This window comes from Platalea leucorodia, assembly GCF_965183815.1.
Source record: "Platalea leucorodia genome assembly, contig: HAP1_HAP1_SCAFFOLD_202, whole genome shotgun sequence".
NCBI lineage: Eukaryota > Metazoa > Chordata > Aves > Pelecaniformes > Threskiornithidae > Platalea > Platalea leucorodia.
Genome location: NW_028121357.1, coordinates 39,853 through 45,864, shown reverse-complemented (window position 1 = coordinate 45,864; position 6,012 = coordinate 39,853).

The window sequence follows — 6,012 nt, the reverse complement described above, 5'->3', positions numbered from 1 at the left end:
ATTGCTGCCGCACCTTTCCTCCACAGCAAAAGCACGCTCTGGGGAGTGAGACCGCATGCAGCTGAAGGGGCCAGTACAAGGAGCCCGGCAACAGAGACCCCCGTCGCTACCCGGGCAGCGACTGCCTGCCCTCTTCGAGAGAGTCCAGTCCCTCTGGCAGCTTCACCCTGTGCAGAGATGTCAATAAATCCCTCGGTTAACACACAAACACTGCGTCTGGGAGCGCCTGTGCATCGCTTTGTTGGGGAAGGCAGGCAGAGGGTGCTGACGGCTCAGCTGCCACAGAGTCGGGGGGCATTTTGCAGAAGAGCTGGTGCAGCGGGCTCTGGTTGCAGTGATTTCACTGAGCTTTGGCTTCCCAGGTGTTGTGGGTTAATCCCAGCAGGCAGCTTGACATCACACAGCTGCTCATTCACTTGCCCCCAGTGGGATGGCAGAGAGAATCTGCAGGGTAAAAGTGGGAAAGCTTGTGGGTTGAGAGAGGACAGGTTAGCAGGTAAAGCAAGAGCTACACGCCCAGGCAAAGCAACGTAAAGGATTCATTCACTACTCCCCTGGTCTGCCGACCAGACCTGCCTTTCCGGGAAGGGTTCTGCCTCGCTGGGGCTCAGGGTGAAGGCGCTACCAGGAAACTTCCTAACCTTGTATGGCCCTCAGATTCTTATCAGCTCTTGCTTTGTCATGTGGGTACCCACAAAGTCGCGACGAGAAGCCCGAGGGCGGTCAAAAGAGACTTCAAGGCCTCGGGGAGATTGGTAAAGGCATCAGGAGCGCAGGTAGTATTCTCCTCTGTCCTCCCAGTTGTAGGGAATGACGTCGAAAGAAACAGGCAGCCGCAGCGTATCAATACCTGGCTCCAAGGCTAGCGTCACTGGCAGAATTTGGGGTTTTCCAATCATGGGATGGGCTATGCGACACCAGGCCTGCTGGGGTCTGACGAGAGGCAGCGTTCTCAATGGGAGAAAAGTGTTTTTGCTCACCAATTAGCGGGGCTGATGGGAAGGGCTTTAAACTAGGTTTGAAGGGGGCAAGGGATAAAATCGGGCTTACTAGTGGTAAGCTATGGGACGGCATGGCAACGTTTGAGGGACGGCGCGCTAGCGAGAGCTTTCGCTCTGCTCCGCGATGTACTGAGTACGCCGGAGCGCATTTGAAATATTTGTACGCTAATGCACGTGCTGTGAGGAATAGAGAGGAGGAACTAGAGGCCTTGGCTCAGTCCCAGAGCTACGGCGTCGTTGGCATAAGTGAGACCTGTTGGGAAGAGTCCTGTGGCTGGAGTGCTGGCATGGACGGTTATAGGCTGCTGCGGAGAGAGAGGCAGGGCAGGCGAGGCGGAGGGGTAGTGCCGTATGCAAAGGAGGGCTTGGACTGTACAGCGCTTGCAGCTGAGGACGACGTGGTTGAGAGCTTCTGCGTAAAGATCAGGGGAAAAGCCAATAAAGCGGAAGTTCTTGCAGGAGTCTACTATGGATCACCCAGGCAGGATGATGACACTGATGTAGTATTCTATAAGGAATCAAGGGCAATCTCTAGATCAGTCGCCCTGTGTCGTCCTTCTGGGTGACTTCAACTTCCCAGCTGCTAACTGGGACTGTCATGGAGCAGACAGGAACAGGCCCGGGAAATTCCTGAAGCCCGCGTTGAAGAGAACTTTTTGAGAGGGGTCCTAAGGGAGCCAACTAGGAAAGGTGCCCTCCTAGAGCTGTTCTTTGTGCATAGAGACGGTGTCGTGGGCGAAGTGATGACCGGTGGCTGTCTTGGGCATAGTGATCAAGAAATGGCTGAGTTTAAGATCTTTGGTGATATGGGAAAAACTGTCCACAGAGCTACTGCCCTGGATTCTGGGAGGGCAGACTTTAGGCTGCTCAAGGAACTAGTTAGTAAGGTCCCCTGGGAATCCGCTTTCGAGGGTACTGGTGTCCATAAATGGGGGTCACTTTTTAAGAGCCGTTTCTTAAGAGCATAGGAGCGAGCAATTCCAATGTGTACCGGTGTTATGAAGAGCGGCTGAGGGAGCTGGGGTTGTTTAGCTTGGAGAAGAGGAGGCTGAGGGGAGACCTTATCGCTCTCTACAGCTACCTGAAAGGAGGTTGTAGCGAGGTGGGGGTCGGTCTCTTTTCCCAGGTAGCAAGCGATAGGAGGAGAGGAAATGGCCTCAAGTTGCGCCAGGGGAGGTTTAGATTGGATATTAGGAAAAATTTCTTCCCCAAAAGGCTTATCAAGTGTTGGAAGAGGCTGCGCAGGGAAGTGGTTGAGGCACCATGCCTGGAGGTATCTATGAGATGTGTAGACGTGGCGCCTAGGGCCGTGTTTAGTGGTGGGCTTGGCAGTGTTAGGTTAACGGTTGGACTCACTGATCTTAGAGGTCTTTTCCAACGTCTATGATTCTGTGATTCTATGATTTAACTTCAAGGCTGGCCAGTGTGGAGCCAGGGGTTGGACTCGATGATCCTCGTGGGTCGCTTCCAACTCAGGATATGCTGTGATGATGAGATTGCCACTGGCAGGCAGATGATGATAAATCCAAAGTAAAGCACCACGCAAGCTCCTGTGAAGAAAATTAACTCTAGCTCAGCTTTAGCCAGTGCACCAGGACAGCTGCGAGTCGCTGAGCCGGGGTGGGGCCGAAGGGCAGGGTTGCACGGCGCACGTGCCTGTGATGCGCTCTGGCGCCTGTGATGAGTCACAACGGGGACAGTTATCAGGGGCGCCAGCAGGCAGCGCTGCCCCAGTACGGCCTGGGCCAGCGGTGAGTGCACACGCCGGGGGAGGCTGGGCTGGACGAGGGCCGGGGCAGAAACGTGGGCCCCTGGCAGGGTGGGTTGTCAGTCGGCATCGAGGGCCCAGCCGCTCCCGGGAGCGCCTGGGGCAGGGCGCAGGCCTTGCTGCCTCCCAGCTGTCTCGCACCCTCTCCTACGTGCCGCCAGCTCCTTGCGGCTCCCATCCCTGCTCCCCCTGCCGCCAGCTCCCTCCCTCGCAGCCCCACTGAACCCCTTCTCTCCCTCCTCCTGCAGGCCATGGCTACCATAATATCCCTCATCCGCTTTGTGCTAAGCATCATCCAGCTCCCGCAGATGGTCGGTGATGAGCTGGATGAGGCCACGCGCGAGCACATGCAGCAGCGTGCCGAGCAGCTGAGCCAGGAGATGGCTCGGCTGCTGCAGGAGCTGGAGCAGAAGAGCCAGGAGCAGAGGATTCAGGAGCAGAGCGGCTTTTCCTGGGGAGCCCTGCTCTTTGCTGCCTTGCAGCAGTGGCAGTTCTGGGCCATTGCTGGAGTCCTGGTCCTGCTCTTGGGGCTCTGCTGGCGGCTCAGGAAAAGGGGCCGTCAGCCAGCCAGCAGCAGCAAGGAGGGCAGTTCCGGAAAAAAGGTGGCTAAGGAGGAGCAAGAAGAAAAAGCCAGTGTTGCACTGGCTGTGGGCAGAATTTCCGCCAAGCGCCTCCTGGACCTGCCGCAATCGTTCACAATGGTGGAGGAGCTGGCGGATGAACTTCTCCGTATCTGCCGAAAACTTTCCAGGAATAGTTTCATGCCGCGGCTGAAGGCAGCCATCAGGGTGAGCGGCGCCTTAGAAGGCTGGAGTTCCTGTGAGGATGATGCTGTCTACTGCCTGCTTGTGCCTCTGAAGCCCCCCCGTGGACACACCTTCCACCTGGAGCTGGGCACTGCGGAGGAGATGCCGGCAAGGAACTGCAGCCTCCGCGTGGAGCTGAAGTGCATCTGCACGAGGGAGCGGCTGGTGGGGGACATGCTGTGCTTCCTCCACCACCCCAAGGAGGAGCTGAGGAGAAATCAGGGTCCCAGCCTCCTAGGCACCCTCTGCACCGGCCCCTACCTGGACATGGAGAAAACCACCCGCTGGTTCCAGATATTGATAAAAGCGGCCTGGGTGCTTTTGCCTCAGTCGAGACACTGCCGTCTAACAGTGCTGCCCTCCAGGCGCTCCTGCAAGCTCCGGCTGACAAGCGCTTCCGATAGTACCCTCTTGATTGAGATGGTATTTGGTGTGCAGCAAGAGGACTCAGACACCTTCCTGAGCATCGAGTAGGCAGAGGCCAGCGTTAGCAGCAGCAGGACGTGGCCAGAGAGCTGTGCTGTGGCAGAGGTGCGGTTCTTCAGGCACAGGGCCCGGCCTGAAGACGCTCCCCGGGGAGCTGGTGCCGCAGAACTGAACATGCCGCCCATGGGGAACACGCTGCTCAACCGGCAGTGGGAATTGCTGCCGCACCTTTCCTCCACAGCAAAAGCACGCTCTGGGGAGTGAGACCGCATGCAGCTGAAGGGGCCAGTACAAGGAGCCCGGCAACAGAGACCCCCGTCGCTACCCGGGCAGCGACTGCCTGCCCTCTTCGAGAGAGTCCAGTCCCTCTGGCAGCTTCACCCTGTGCAGAGATGTCAATAAATCCCTCGGTTAACACACAAACACTGCGTCTGGGAGCGCCTGTGCATCGCTTTGTTGGGGAAGGCAGGCAGAGGGTGCTGACGGCTCAGCTGCCACAGAGTCAGGGGGCATTTTGCAGAAGAGCTGGTGCAGCGGGCTCTGGTTGCAGTGATTTCACTGAGCTTTGGCTTCCCAGGTGTTGTGGGTTAATCCCAGCAGGCAGCTTGACATCACACAGCTGCTCATTCACTTGCCCCCAGTGGGATGGCAGAGAGAATCCGCAGGGTAAAAGTGGGAAAGCTTGTGGGTTGAGAGAGGACAGGTTAGCAGGTAAAGCAAGAGCTACACGCCCAGGCAAAGCAACGTAAAGGATTCATTCACTACTCCCCTGGTCTGCCGACCAGACCTGCCTTTCCGGGAAGGGTTCTGCCTCGCTGGGGCTCAGGGTGAAGGCGCTACCAGGAAACTTCCTAACCTTGTATGGCCCTCAGATTCTTATCAGCTCTTGCTTTGTCATGTGGGTACCCACAAAGTCGCGAAGAGAAGCCCGAGGGCGGTCAAAAGAGACTTCAAGGCCTCGGGGAGATTGGTAAAGGCATCAGGAGCGCAGGTAGTATTCTCCTCTGTCCTCCCAGTTGTAGGGAATGACGTCGAAAGAAACAGGCAGCTGCAGCGTATCAATACCTGGCTCCAAGGCTAGCGTCACTGGCAGAATTTGGGGTTTTCCAATCATGGGATGGGCTATGCGACACCAGGCCTGCTGGGGTCTGACGAGAGGCAGCGTTCTCAATGGGAGAAAAGTGTTTTTGCTCACCAATTAGCGGGGCTGATGGGAAGGGCTTTAAACTAGGTTTGAAGGGGGCAAGGGATAAAATCGGGCTTACTAGTGGTAAGCTATGGGACGGCATGGCAACGTTTGAGGGACGGCGCGCTAGCGAGAGCTTTCGCTCTGCTCCGCGATGTACTGAGTACGCCGGAGCGCATTTGAAATATTTGTACGCTAATGCACGTGCTGTGAGGAATAGAGAGGAGGAACTAGAGGCCTTGGCTCAGTCCCAGAGCTACGGCGTCGTTGGCATAAGTGAGACCTGTTGGGAAGAGTCCTGTGGCTGGAGTGCTGGCATGGACGGTTATAGGCTGCTGCGGAGAGAGAGGCAGGGCAGGCGAGGCGGAGGGGTAGTGCCGTATGCAAAGGAGGGCTTGGACTGTACAGCGCTTGCAGCTGAGGACGACGTGGTTGAGAGCTTCTGCGTAAAGATCAGGGGAAAAGCCAATAAAGCGGAAGTTCTTGCAGGAGTCTACTATGGATCACCCAGGCAGGATGATGACACTGATGTAGTATTCTATAAGGAATCAAGGGCAATCTCTAGATCAGTCGCCCTGTGTCGTCCTTCTGGGTGACTTCAACTTCCCAGCTGCTAACTGGGACTGTCATGGAGCAGACAGGAACAGGCCCGGGAAATTCCTGAAGCCCGCGTTGAAGAGAACTTTTTGAGAGGGGTCCTAAGGGAGCCAACTAGGAAAGGTGCCCTCCTAGAGCTGTTCTTTGTGCATAGAGACGGTGTCGTGGGCGAAGTGATGACCGGTGGCTGTCTTGGGCATAGTGATCAAGAAATGGCTGAGTTTAAGA